This window comes from Crocuta crocuta, unplaced genomic scaffold, assembly GCF_008692635.1.
Source record: "Crocuta crocuta isolate KB4526 unplaced genomic scaffold, BGI_CrCroc_1.0 scaffold4, whole genome shotgun sequence".
NCBI lineage: Eukaryota > Metazoa > Chordata > Mammalia > Carnivora > Hyaenidae > Crocuta > Crocuta crocuta.
Window position 1 is genome coordinate 2318852 of NW_027529996.1, and position 15457 is coordinate 2334308.

The following is a 15457-nucleotide window of genomic DNA, read 5'->3' on the forward strand; positions in this document are numbered from 1 at the left end:
CCAGGACTCGGCACAATGAACAATCCAGGATAAGCCCTGTGAAGAAGACAGATGTTCTAACCCAAGAAACTGAAAAGGAAACGCCTAAAACTCGGAGACAGTTGGGAGATTTCTTGGACCTTTTCCCTTTTTTTCCCCTCCATTATCTTCAGAGGAGTGGTAGTGGTAAGAGATTTTTCTCCCATCTATTTTTTAGTGGCTATTAATTTTTCTTTGGAGAAAAACATTCTTTCTTTGAAGGAAAAAAAAAAGTTTGCATATAATCTAACTTGTTCTAGAAATATAAGTGGCCTTTCCAGTACACAGCACTTCAAATATCAAAGTGTATGGTAAACTTACAGATAAGAAGGTAGCATGCTTCCTATACAATACAGTATTTTAAATCCTAAAATAAGTCCCATAAAGTACAACTGGCAAGACAGAAACCAGCCCAAACTTAGAGGGCCGGGAAGTGTCACCTCCTTCAATCTAGCTGTGGCTTCAAGAAGGTGTCATCAGACCCACTGTGCTAATGTTTTCCTTCTCTCTCTGTCCTGCTGTGCGTAGCCCAGGACAGGGTGGAAGCGGGCGGTTTTCTGGCTGCAAGTTTGCAAAGGGCAGCCTGTGGAACTGGAAAGTTCTCGGGGATAATAAAGAGGGGGCACTCGGGAAGGCCACACCTAAAGCTGTTTATGAAATCCTGGGCTCACCCCCAGGCTGTGCCTTGACCTGAAGGAAGTGACAGGCCGTCTGTAAAGTGCTGAAAGAAATGAAGTGTCAACTCGGAGTCTTGCATCGGTGAAATGTCCTTCAGCACTTAAGGGGAATTAGACATTCTCAGATGAAAGGAAACTAAAAGTAGTTCTTGGCAGCAGCCTTGCTTCAGAAGATTGCTAACGGAAGTTCTTCGGATCCAAGGGAAATAATACCAGGAGGAAACTTGGAACGTCAGGAGTGAAGAAAGAGAGACAATGGGAAAATATCCAGGTGTATATAATACTTGATTATTCTCCTCTTGAAGTTTGTAAAATGTGTTCAGGTGTCGAAAGGAGGGGCAGAGAGAAAAGGAGACACAGAATCTGAAGCAAGTTCCAGGCTCTGAGCTGTCAACAGAGTCCGAAGCGGGGCTTGAACTCACGAACCATGAAATCATGACCTAAGCTGAAGTTGGACTTAACCAACTGAGCCACTCAGGTGCCCTTATCCGTGATATTTAAAAAAGAGATTATCCAGTATCTCTTTAGGGATGTTGTGTTGAACGAGTGCGTGCGCGCGCCTGGGCGCGCGCGCGCGCACACACACACACACACACATACACAGCAAAGAGCAGCGAAACAGATTAAGTGAAATAACTATAGCATCTTTGGGGCGCCTGGGTGGCTCAGTCGATTAAGCGTCCAACTTCGGCTCAGGTCATGATCTCACGGTTTGTGGGTTCAAGCCCCGCGTCGGGCTCTGTGCTGACAGCGAGCTCAGAGCCTGGATCCTGTTTCAGATTCTGTGTCTCCCTCTCTCTCTGACCCTCCCCTGCTCACTCTGTGTGTCTCTCTCTCAGAAAATAAATAAAACATAAAAAAAATAACTAGAATTTTTAAATTTTCCTATAATAGCTCTTTAATTTATGAAGAAGACATCTGCTACTATTTTACCATCAACCAGTTGCTTTAAATAATAAATAATTACTAGTTCCCTTGAATGACCAATTGTTAAAATTTGAGTGGCACATGTGTTTGGGTAGATTCGAGAAGTGGTATTACAATTTATCAAAATTGTCTTTGTTTTACATTACAAATGTTGCATTTCACTTTCTGCTAGGTGCTTTATATTCTGTGACTACACTAAAAGCAGCATGTATTGATTTTATAGAACAACTAAAACTCTCATACACTGCTACTAAGAATATAAAGTGGTATTTTGAAGAACTGTAGGCAGCATCTACTAAAACAAACACATGCAAGCTCTATGCATTAGTTTTTTATGGCCAAGTAACAAATTACCACAAATTTACTGGCTTAAAACAAAACCAACATTAGCTCACAGCTTACACATAATTCTACCAACATCTATTGCAACTTATTGTAATATGGGGCTATGATAATACATTGAGAACTCTTTGCAAATACCTTGCTAAAGTCTATGTTCTTTATTTGTACTAATTTTTCTTGAATTGTTAATGTTGTTAATAAAGATATTTTTGCTCTTAAGTTGAAGGATCCCTGGCTCTTAGTAGTCATTAGGAATCAGAATGATGTATTTTCTCTTAGCTGCTTACAAATCACCTATGTATTAATTCTGTAGCAAGATAATACTTCGAAATATTAGCACTTTTATACCTGGAAATTCCTTTTTACCCTAAGACATGTTGTCCATTAAAACCAGACCTTGAGGCTGAAAAATTTATTGCCTTAGAACTCAGTTGTTCAGAAATTAAAAGGAAAAAAGGCAAAGAAGTTGATTTTTGCTTTGATTTTCAAAATATGTGGCTAAAGCACATTTATGAGACCACTCCTAAAATAGATTGGGGACTTAAGGATAGCAAGGACAATTCCCAAATGGGCATAACTAGACAGAGACCTTAAAAGTGCCTGGCTGCGGGGCCGCCTGGGTGGCTCAGTCGGTTATGTGTCCAACTTCAGCTCAAGTCATGATCTCACGGTTCGTGGGTTCAAGCCCCGTGTCGGGCTCTGTGCAGACAGCCAGCTCAGAGCCTGGAGCCTGTTTCAAATTCTGTATCTCCCTCTCTCTCTCTGACCCAACCCTGTTCGTGTGGTCTCTCTCTCTCAGAAATAAATAAAACATTTAAAAAATTAAGAAAAAAAGTAAAAAAGTGCCTGGCTGTGGACACAAGGCCATATAATAGTACATGGAGACACAGACGCTATAGATTTTTGGATAGAGATGATAAAGTACGGGTGGTGGTGGTGGATTCCTTTCTTTGAGACCTAGAATATATAGAGAAACATGAAAGAACGGAGACATTTCATAAGTTGACAATTTGGGTAGATCATTATGATAGAGAACCAAAAGAACTCTTTTCATGGATGCCCTAATTCTGTATGAGGTACCTTGAACTTGGATGCACACTTTGTGAAAAATGGAAAGGTGGAAAACTATCAATTGGAAAATTCTGGAATTATCAAAGGTAATGATTGAAATAGTATTGTCACTTAATTATTATTTTTTTAAAAAATTTTAACGTTTATTCATTTTTGAGACAGAGAGAGACAGAGCATGAGTGGGGAAGGGGTAGAGACAGAGGGAGACACAGATCTGAAGCAGGCTCCAGGCTCTGAGCTGACAGCATAGAGCCTGAAGTGGGGCTTGAACTCACAGACCGCAAGATTATGACCTGAGCTGAAGTCAGATGCTTAACCAACTGAGCCCCTCAGGCCCCTCGATTGTCACTAATTAAATGTATACATTTGTGGACCACCTTATTTCATTTTTATTTTTTTAGTGAAGTATAGTTGACACACAGCGCTACATTAGTTTGAGGTGTACAACATGGTAATTTCACAAGTCTGTATGGTATGCTACACCATACAGCTCACCACAAATGTAGCTACTCCCTGTCACCGAACAATGCTATAACTGTTACTGACTACATTCCCTGTGCTGGACCTTTTACTCCATCACTTATTCATTCTACAACTGCAGCCTGTATCTCCCACTCCCCTGCATCCCCTCTCCACACCCTGGAAACTCTAAGTTTGTTCTCTGTATTTATAGGTCTGTTTCTGCTTTTTTTGTTGTTGCTGTTTGTCTGTTTTGTTTTGTTTTTTTTTAGATTCCACATATGAGAGAAATCATATGGTATTTGCCTTTCTCTCTCTGACTTATTTCACTTAGCATATAGTAGGTCCACTCATGTTGTTGTCACAAATGGCAAGATCTCATCTTTTTTTTTATGGCTAAGGACATTTATAGACATTTTTGCACATCCAATTTTATTAATCTGTGACCCGTGAAATTTTAAATTTGGATCAGTCAGTCTAGAATCATGTGTGAAATCATTGATAAGTATTTTCCACCACTCTTGCTTTTCAAAATTGTGTTTACCCACCTCCAGTCTTCTAATACTGCTTCCATTCTCTAAAATTCTAAAATTCTAGGAGATTTAAACTTATTTGCAGCAGGCAAAATTCTTCCCTACATGATTTAAAAAACTTTGCTATGATAATAGTTGAAAGGGTTTCATAGTGAACTGTCATATATTCACTACCTAGATTCTACAATTAATATTTTATTATATTTGCTTTATGATCTTGCCTCTCCCCAAGCTATCCACCAATCTATGTTATTTTTATATAATATACAATTAACTTGAGTAAAAACATTTTTATAGTTACCTTGTTCTGTTGGTATAAAATCTATATACAGTGAAGTGTGACTTTTAAGTATAACATCAGATAAGTTTGATAAGATATTTATATCCCAATAAATATACAGAATATTATATTGTCTCAGAAAAATTTTCTGTGCCCCTTTCCCGTGGATTTTGATCTACAGCCCTTACTATTCTCATTGTTTTAGTATTTTCTCTATTTTAGATGGAATCATGCAATATGTCCTTTGTGATTCAGGCTTTTTTCACTTAGGATGGCTTCACATTTATCCATTTGTTGTGCATTAGTAGTCTGCTCCTTTTTATTGAGGTATTCCACTGTATGAATATACCATTTATTTATCTATTTTTGATATATTATTTCAATTTTTGACTATTATTAATGAAGCCGCTATAAATATTCTTGCACACATCTTTTTGTGGACAGTTGTTTTCATTTCTTTTGAGTAACTATCTAGAACTAGAATTAGTGGTTCACAGGAACAGTGTAAGTTTACCTTTACAATAAACTGCCAGACCTTTTCCAAAGTGGTATCTTATTGTGGTTTTTACAAGCTTTTAAACTACACTGTGCTTTGTATTTGTGTAAATACCATTCCTTTCACTAGAAAAAATAGAAAATAAAAATTTCCAGCTTAATAACACAGGTATTTGTTCCTATTTGTCTAACTGTAAAACTTAAAAACAATTCTCCTTAATAATTGTTCATTGTATATAAATTTCGTTTCAGTTTTGAACTCTGCCTAGGCCAGGGGCATTTTATTTCATTAATTTTAAATTCAAAAAGTATTTGTGAGTACCTAACAAAGAAGGTCTAGAAAAATTCCTAAACTTGATGGTTAAATAAATAAGTAATAATTTCTGCCCTCGGTGGTCTTAACAAGAGGCCCATGTGTAAATAGCTATGTTTAAGGATTATAGATACTATTTTGGGTGCATATATATGGAACAGGAAGGCAAGAGAAAGGAACCGTAAATTTTACCTGGTGAAATCAGAGAAAAGCCATGAAAATCTTTGAGGGAGGAGATATTTGCACTTAATATTTTAAATTTATTTTTGAGACAGAGAGAGACAGAGCACGAGTGGGGGAGAGGCAGAGAGAGAGGGAGACACAGAATCTGAAACAGGCTCCAGGCTCTGAGCTGTCAGCACCGAACCCGATGCGGGGCTCGAACCCACGAACTGTGACATCATGACCTGACCCGAAGTCAAACGCTTAACGGACTGAGCCACCCATGCGCCCCTGCACTTAATTTTTAGACAGGATTTTTAGAAGATGTTACGATGATTTTAAGCCATTACTATTTTTTACTATTATTTGTTTTTTAAAATGTTTTATTTATTTCTGAGAGAGGGAGACAGCATGAGCAGGGGAGGGTCAGAGAGAGAGACAAAGAATCTGAAGCAGGTTCCAGGCTCTGAGCTGGCTGTCAGCTTAATGCACTTAACATACACTTAATTTTTTATACAGGATTTTTAGAATATGTTAGGATGGTTTAAAGCCATTACTATTTTTTACTATTATTTGTTGTTTTTATACTTTTTTTTGTGAACACATTGGGGTTTCTTCCTCTGCAGTCAATATTGTGGAACGTGAACTGATCAAAAGATGCTCGTTCTAGCCTCATCTCTGTCTCTTGGACTATGATTTTCAAAGTCTTCTTTTTCTAATTTGTTTCCCTGACAACCCCAACAACATTGTAGGGGGAAAATGTATGGCAACATCCTTTCTTAAAACCTACTAAATGTGAGGCATTGTGAATGTATACTATCAGTAATAATATCACATACCCTTTTTTAAAAAAAATTTTCTCAGATGGTCTTCCAAACACTTCCATGCTCAATGTTTTGATGCACACAAGTGTATATCTACATGAAATATTGCACAATTGCCTCTTACCGCATCTTGTTTCGATCCAGAGCTCTCATCCATTACCTTATTCCCATTTATAGACACATCTCTTCAAGTTTGCATTGTATCCATGGATACAATGGATACAATGTATGTATCTGATCTCTAATGTACCTTGTTTATTTCCTACTTTGCTTATTAGCATATGGAGATATGCAGGAAACCACTTGCTTTAGTTTCTTATTGCTGTTGTAATAAATTACCACAAACTAAGTGGCTAAAAACAGTACAATTTGTAATCTTTTAGTTCTGAAGGTTAAAAATCTGAAATGGGTCTCACTGAATTAAAATCCGTGTTTCTGCAGGACTGTATTACTTCCTGGAGTCTTTAGAGGATTATCCCTTTCCTTGTCTCTTCCAGCATCTGCCATCTGTAGTTCATGGTTCATGTTCTCTCATCCATCTTTAATGCCAGCAGGGTAGCATCTTCAAATCTCTCTTTGACTTTGCTCTTCTGCCTCCCTCATCCACATTCAAAAGACTCCATGATTACACTGGGCCCACTTGATACTTCAGGATAATGTCTTTATCTTGAGGTCAGTTGATTAGCAACCTTAATTCCATTTGCAACCTTAATCCTCTCTTCCCACTGTAACTTAAACACAGGTTTTGGAAATTAGAACAGGGATATCTTTGGGAGTCCATTATTCGGCCTACCATGCTGGCATCACTTTTTGTTTATTTGTGTTTGTTTTTACCAAACCGTGTTCTTATTAGAAACCCTGGGCACCTCCCTCATAGTTCCTTGTTCTTGTCATAACATGTTTTCCATGGTCACTCGGTCCCCAACTTTGGGAGCCTTCTCTATACCTTGCATTTACTTTAAAGCTTCATTTGGGCAAATGACTTGCTCCCAGAGCTCAAGAGATCTCAAGCCTAAGAAGAATTTTGGGCTTCAGTTTTCCATTTGGCCATCCATTTGTTTCTCTTGTAATCCACTCCCCCTTTCTTGTTAAAGTACTAATATTTAGTGAAAAATAAAAATAACATTTTTATCATTCCTTTTCATTTTTCCATTTCTCTTTCAACAGTACAGAAGTTCTTGAGGCACCTGGGTGGCTCAGTCAGTTAAGCATCTGATTCTTGATTTGGATTCAGATCATGATCTCACAGTTCATGAGACTGAGCCCCAAGTTGGGTTCCTCTCTGACAGCATGGAGCCTGCTTGGGATTCTCTCTCTCCCTCTCTTTATGCCCCTCCGCTGCTCATGCTCTCTCAATAAATAAAGAAATAAATAAAGAAATACACTTAAAAAATAGTTTAAAAGCTCTTAATAACCTACATGACCTTAATCATTTATTTTTGTTAGGTGTCAATCATGAGTCTACAAATAAGAAGTAAAGGGTAGCACACAGAAGTTTTGGTTAACTGACAATCTGCTTACGGTCACATTCTATTTTTTTAAATTCCCAGTAGATTTTGTATATATGTATATATGGAGAGGTGGGTAACACTAGCTTTTCTAATAGATAACCCTCAAAATTTTATTGTCTCAACATTAGAATTTTATATCTCACAGTAAATGATCCACTGTGATTGTTCCTGATTGGCAAATAACTGTCCTCCATAAGGTAAGTCAGGGACCCCATTTCCTTCCCCCTGAAGCTCTGTCAGTCAGTAAGGCCTTGAAGTCCTCAACAGACAGCAACAGAAGGCAGCACTGGGGATATAATGCATGGGAGTTTTAAATGAACCTAACCTAGGAGCGACAAATATAATTTCCACTCAGATTCTGGTGGTATGAACTAGTCCTTAGGCCACAGATAGAGGCCTGGGAAATACAGTTCATGGGTGGACAGCTGCTTGCCAGTGACAGTTCTACACTGTGGAATGGAGAGCATGAACATGGGCAGACCATTAGCCTTCTCAGCTATAGCACATTCTTGACTGGCTCTGTTATCCCTCATACCTTCCCTTCTATCCCCACTATCCACAATCAAGGTCTTTATTAGTTCTCCATGATCCTCGCACCACCACCCCTAAATTCTGCACTGTCCTCATATGAGTGGAGAGAGGCGCATGCCGACAGGGTGGTTTGAGGCATGTGGAGTACATGTATCCCTCCTGTATCACACATTCTTTAACATATCATACGATACATCTGGTTTTCGTTCTCATCTCTCTCCCCAGGGTTGCCTCATAGAATGTTAGATTCCTGTATTCTTTAAATTCAGAAGGCTGGACTCCTCCATTGTGAGAACACTTTCATGCTTATCTTGTAGCTCCAACAAAGTTACCTTCCCTTCTCTCCTTTCTCCTACCATTTCTCACCATAATGTAGGTTTCAATTTTCCCCAAATTCTTCAAACTCTCACACTTCTTAATTTTTGTGTTGCTTCAAATTTTATATCTAATATCAGTTCATCCACTCTGACAAATCAGATTATAATAAAAACATTTCCTTAAGTCCTTACCTTTTTTCCCTATGCAGAGCAGCCAATTTTAATAAACACACAAAGATTCAAAGATTGCATCTGGCAGGAGACTTTGGAATAATTCCCTGAGCTTCTTTGTGGTCAAGCCTGATTTCTCAACTATTTCCTGTATGATAACTCTTTTGGTCAATGACATGCTGCATATAATTGCTAAAAATGCATGTGGGTGGTCAATCCCAGAGTTGGCCATTCTCTGAATTAAAATAAATGAATTGAGAGAACAATAGCTACAAAATAATTTAGCCTTCCATTTTCTACGCTAAAAAGCACAAAGTTTGGTTATTATACTGTCTTCTTGATTGAAAATAAGTAGAAATCTTTATTAGAGATTGTAAACTTTATGGTTTTAGATTTTTCTATAAAACTGATCAAAGCTATAGCTTATCACTACCAAATCCCAACCTTATTCTAAAAAAATATTTATAGGTATAGTTGTACATGATTCTTTGTACAAATTCAGGGGATTTCAAGAATTTTGACAGTACATAAAACTCTGTTTTAGACTTATCTCAAGGAAGTATATAGTACAGGTGTCACGATCATAGCCTCTGGAGTAAGACTGTCAGCACACACGCTTTGTGATCTTCAGTTAGTTTCCTCTTCTTCTTTTTAAAAATGTTTATTTATTTATCTTGAGGGAATGAGAACATGAGCTGGGGAGGGGCACAGAGAGAAAGAGAGAGAAAACCCAAGCAGGTTCTGCACTGACAGCCTAGAACCTGATGCAGGGCTTGAACTTGTGAACTGTGAGATTGTGACCTGGGCTGAAACCAAGAGTTGGATGCTTAACCAACTGAGCCACCCAGGTGTCCCTTGAGTAAGTTTCTTAACCCTGAGATGTCTCAGTATTGTTTTTTTTAATGTTTGTTTGTTTGTTTGTTTATTTAGAGAGGGAGAGGGAGAATTCCAAGCAGGCTCCACACAGTCAGCCCAGAGGCTAATGTAGAGCTACAAGTCATGAAAACGTGAGATCATGATGAGCCAATACCCAAGAGTCAGACGCTTAAGTGACCCAGCCACCCAGGTGCCCCATCTTCTTTTAAATTAGGTAAAAATACCAGACCTTCTCTTATACGATTGTTACAAGGTTTAAGTTACTTTATGTTTCTAAAATAATGCATGTTGTGTGGTAAACATGGTATTTCTTATTAATTAAATAAACTTATAGTAAATTAATTTATCAGTTATTTTTCTTCTTGACCTGTTATATAACAGGTCATCACTATGTTCTTCTTCATCCAAATTCTTACTTAATGAACTCTTAATGAAGCCATTAAAAATTCTATCAAAATTATTATACTGGGTAACATGGACTTTCCTATTTTTAAAGTGTCATCTTCTTACAGTGATTTATATTATTTGTAGAATCAATTGTGAATTAGGTAATAAGCAAAACATCATTTAATTGCATTGGAGGAGATTGGGGCACCTGGGTGGCTGTTGGTTAAGCGCCCGACTTCAGCTCAGGTCATGATCTCCCGGTTTGTGGGTTCGAGCCCTGCGTCGGGCTCTGTGCTGACAGCTAGCTTGGAGCCTGGAGCCTGCTTCGGATTCTGTACCTCCCTCTCTCTCTGACCCTCCCCTGCTCACATTGTCTCTCTCTCTCTCAGAAATATATAAAACATTTAAAAATTAAAAAAAAAATAATTGCATTGGAGGAACTATATCTTTATTATTAGAGCAAATGAACTAAAAATATAAGAAAAATTCTTTTTAAGTAATTGACATACATTTCCCAAGAGATGGATTAATTAGGGGAGAACTTGGTGACCCTGGATGTGAAAGGTAGAGGAGAATATTGTAAAAGGATTAGATTAAAAAAGAGAGAAACACAGATTTTGCTATAGTTTATTTCCCCTCTAGTTCCAGACTTGTCTTTTTCTTCAGTGGCTTTTATTCCCACTGGGTTTTTAGCAGTTAAGAACCTGAAACACTATGTCCATAAACCTATAAGTAAACCATACTTGCTAATGAGTTTGATTTTCTCAATTTTTTATTTTCTGTCTTTCTCTCTTTTTTACTATAAATTCTCCATCTAACCTTTAGCCGCACTGCACTAAACTGTAAAGTTTTTTTTTTTTCTCCCCTTGCAAGTAGAAGGAGTATGTATGCACATATGTCTGTGTGTGTCTATTGGCTCAGGGGAATGTCTCAAAACACAATTTATAACCAGAAGGTGAAAGGAAACTTTCACACAGAGTGCAGTGAATTCTCTGTGATTAGCACTATAGAAATGAGCTGTAGAACTTAATGAGCTAAAATGGAAGCAGTTCACAGGTAAAACCTAGAAAATTCTCGTTCCTCTAGGAAGAAAAAAATTTCTCCTGATTTCCAAGTGTTTTAGTTTGGGGGGGTGGGGAATCCCTGTAACTTGAATTAGCTATTTTAATACTCCACTTCTTAATTCAAACTATCACAATTCTGCTGGGAAAACAAACAAACAAACAAACAAACATTTTCCCTTTTTGCATCGGCCATTTAGCAAGCTAGTTCTTTCTACAATTAGGAAAAGGAGTCAAGGTTGGATCTGGCACTGGTATTCTGTCTTTAATGTTTCTGTGAGTCTGGCTTAGTGGCTTCTATTTTGTAAGTGATGATTTCCAGAACTTCATCTGTTCCTGTCCAAATAGAAGGTGATTTTAGCCTCACTAAATTGCTATCACATTTGCTATGGAAAGAGTTTAAGTTGGAATCTTGAGAAAAACATATTTTATCGGTGTTGACATTCAACAAAATTAATTAAACCAGAAGCCCATTTTTGGCTGTAATAATGCCCGCCCAACAAATGAAATAGACATTAATTTAGAATTGAATTAATGCTCTTTTAAATAATGGTTTAACAACATTGTGTTTGGTGTCAACTTTTTAAAGGTCCAAGGGCTGTTTTAAACATGTATTATCACTTCCCATAGGAAAGCTGGGGTCATCTGAGAGGCTCTGTGGAGAACAATGCACTGGGTGTGACATAGGAGATCCAGATTTCGCTTCCCCATAAATCGTGGCTCTATCAACAGAAATCAAAAGGTAACTCACTCCTCCCTCTACCGAAGAGTGAGCCATACTGAAGACTTAAAGCAGTCTCCCCCTTTTTCCTCATAATCATTTTTTGGCCATTCTCCCTTTTCACTGTATCCATGGACCGCAAAATCAAAAGAAAACAACACAAAACCCACCCACCAAAAGAAAGCAGCTTGAAACTCTTGTCATCAGATAGAATTGCTCTCAATCCTGTAATCTTGTCTTTCACCCTATTTTGGACATTCCCTCCTCTGTTCTTATTCTAAAGCTAGTCATGACCAACAAGTACAACACATTATAATTCCAATTTCATTCATCCTAGCTCTGACAACCCTCTCCTAAATTTTCAACTTATTACCTCAAACTTTCCAATGCCTTCACATGCTTCATCGACATGTTATCACTGTCTCAGTATTATCATCCACTTGATACACTCTTGCTTTCCTTAGCAAGCTGAAGTTCCATGGTCAGTCAGTATAATTGGTCTCTGGCACATACTTTTGACTCCAGGGTTACTCTTTGCCTTTGCCTTATACACTTGGCAAAACCAAAGCCCTGGATCAGTACAACTCTCAGCCCCCTTGTGCCAGCCCCCGTGTAGCTTATTCTTGTGGAGAAATACACAACCATGATGAGCTTGTTCCACTTGACATTCATGAACATGAAACTCACAGTGAGGCCTTAATAGTTTCACAAAATCATTTTCATGTCCCCTGAGCCTGTCAGTACCTTATACTCTTCAAGGACTATTTCATACCCTCTCATTTCCCTAGAAACTCCCAACACCTCTTTCTCTATTCTCACTCTCAGCTGACGGTCTTACTTCTTATCTAACTGAGAAATTCGAAGCAAACCGTACCTACCCTCTAACTGCCGTCTGTCCCCGCAGGCTCAGCTTTCTGATCGATAAACTGCCACTAAACCTACTTAAGCCACTTCTCACCATCTACATTGCTGCCATCATCAGTTACCGGAGCCATACGGAGTCTAACCTGACCTGCTGATCTCCCTGCTTTTGTCTTCGCCTGCGGCACTTACCAGTCTCGTTACTAACACCTAAGGCAAATCATGGAACTCCCCTGCTTAAATCCTTTCAATGGCTCCTCATTCCACTCATTAAAATGGCCTACAAGCCACTGTATTCTCTGAACCCCTATTACCAGTCACCCCATTACCTTTCTCCTTTGCTCAATCCTATCCAGATACCCTTTCCTTCTTTTAGTTTCTGGAACACTAGAGGAACCCTCCAACATTAGGGTTTTGTATGTAGTTTGACCTCGGTGTGGACTGATCTTCCTTCACACATGTGCGCGGCTCACTCTCTCACCTTCTTCAAGTGTTTTGCAAATGTCCTCTTCTCAGTGAACTCTTCCTTGACTGTGTTACTTGAATTACATTTCCATGCCCCTCAGCATTCTCCACCCTTTTAACTTGCTCTAGCTTTATAGTACTCATTGAATTCTAACATAGTATTTAATGTATGTATCATGTTCATTGCTTATTTATGCTTTCTGCCCACTAGAATATAAGTTCCATAGAAAAGATGTCATTGATTTTCTCTATAGTTGGATTTCAAGTGCTAAGAGGACTGTGCTGGCTCAGATATGTTGGAGAAAGGATAACTATTCATAACGATTCAATACTGGCATTTATTAATGAATTTCAATATCAAATTTCTAGATGGAACTATTTAAAAACCTTTAAATTAGGAAAACATAAACTATATGCAAGATTTCATATACACATATGAATTATGAGTATACACATGTACTTATAAATACAACAACCAAAAAAATTCAGTGAAGAATTTCTTTCATTTCCACAAACTAATAGACTATTAAGCCTGAGAGAGAGGACAGCCCTTTCACTTAAGCCCTCTGAATAATGTCTTATTCTTTAACTAAATCATTCTTTTGTGGAACTGGCCATAAGGACACTTAACTTGGAGAAGTGAAGTAGTTTATATGATTTTGCATCCCCTACACTGGGCTTCCCATTGGCAGGTGTAGGCAAGACATGCCACTATATCACAACATGATAAATCTTATGCTGAAGAAGTGCAGTTCGAAAAATAATAGCCTTAAATAAAAGTCACCAGTCTCCTAGTTTAGTCTCTTGGTACATGTGTAGTATTAAAATTATAAATTAGAAAGTGTCTGATAACATTGTAGAAAAGAGTTTGAAGAAAAATATCAACTCTCATAAAAAATAAGAACTTCTTAATCTCTCCCTTATGAATAGTTTAGGCAATGTGACAAAGAATAAAGATTCAATCCCAAAAATGCTATTTTGAAATCAAATTTGGCCTACATTTTGATATTTGTAGGAATGTTGCATGTCTTATTCCCTATAATTATGTGGTTGGGTTAGATCTTAAAATTAAGTGAAGTATTTAAAGTTGACGTATCAATGGAGAAAGATGCCCTGGGGGGAAACTAGTGTGCAATAAGAAAACATACTTTTCTACCTTTAGAAAATTTGATTTAGAGATTTGAGACCACAGATCTTACTATGATGGTGAAAGCTTCAAAGGTTCTAGTCAGACTGAAGTAGAAGTTTTAAAGGAATTGAATTCTTTTTAACTCTAGTACTTGATTCAATTTACAATCTTGGATTCCAGAACCATGCTCAGGGCCTGAGCCAGAGTCTAAGCTTTCTTCTCTCAGTTTTAAGCAAACCGACCAGCCCAGCCCTGAGAGTTGGCAATGAACAAAGTGGAAGATAAACTTATTTTACATAATGGTGCTTTACTGAAGTCTCAAACTGTCCTTGGACACTTTTTTAGTGCATTTTACAATTATAGAAGTTCAAGAGGCCCAAGCACCACTGGACTCAAAGGAATCCAAACAGAATGATTGTATCACACTACCATCGGCAGGTGTCAAGAGCAGTAGGTCCATATTTTAATCACTGGGCCCCTGCCTGGAATTCTGGCCCCAGTCTCCACACATAAGCTATGGCCAGACAGGGAACACGAAGGGGCCAAAGTTCACAGCTGAAAGTCTCACCCCTCTCCATATGTTCTTTGATCAAGGAAGAGAGGTAAATGGTAGGCACAAAAAGAAAGTTGAAAGGAAGAGACAGGACAAAATAAGATAGGGGAAAAGTAAAGAAATAATAAACATGTATTTTCTGCACAGAAGTGAGTTAAAATTTTCCAGAAAGAACCAGCATGCCTCTTCAAGCCATTTCATCCATCATAGTCATCCTGAGACAGCTATTTGACCCTAATAGAGAGTGGGTAATCGCATGAATATACACATCCATTTGTCAAGTATTGGTGTGTGAAAGACTTACCTACCCTTCAAGTGACTTCCCTGTTCTGTGGCTGATCCCAAGAACACCAGGATTTGGAAAGGAGAGTAACAAAGAATAATTCAAAAATAAAAAGTGACAAAGACATATGGGTTGAGGTTGTATGGGGGTGCAGTAACAGGGCCAAAGTCAAATATCCAAATTTTTTCTCATGTTTGGGACATTTGGAAAAAATTGAAACGTAGTTAAGAGTTTTTCCTCTGAATTAACACTTTTTTTTGCATTGAAATATTTTACTTGTATTTGTTTCTGTATCTAATAAGATTTGTTTTCCTCTTTTTTATTATAAGTTGACTATTAGCCTTCAAATTATGGATTATACCCCTGAGATAATGAAATTTAATTATATATTTTCTTTGAAATTTAGTAACAAAATAAAAAACAAATGTAAAAACTCATGAAGTCTAATTAATCCTTAAAAAGATATACATGTAACTTCCTTGGAAACTTG

The 15457-nt window shown here is 37.8% G+C and overlaps 1 long non-coding RNA gene across 1 annotated transcript in view; it reads left to right on the forward strand.

Annotated features, from left to right (window-relative positions):
- LOC144231042 (uncharacterized) overlaps positions 1–15457 on the forward strand; it is a 43514-nt gene continuing 28057 nt past the window's right edge. Inside the window, exons 1-2 of the long non-coding RNA XR_013334965.1 lie at positions 1–165; positions 11586–11697. This is a non-coding gene — a long non-coding RNA (uncharacterized LOC144231042). The remainder of the gene's footprint in view (positions 166–11585; positions 11698–15457) is intronic.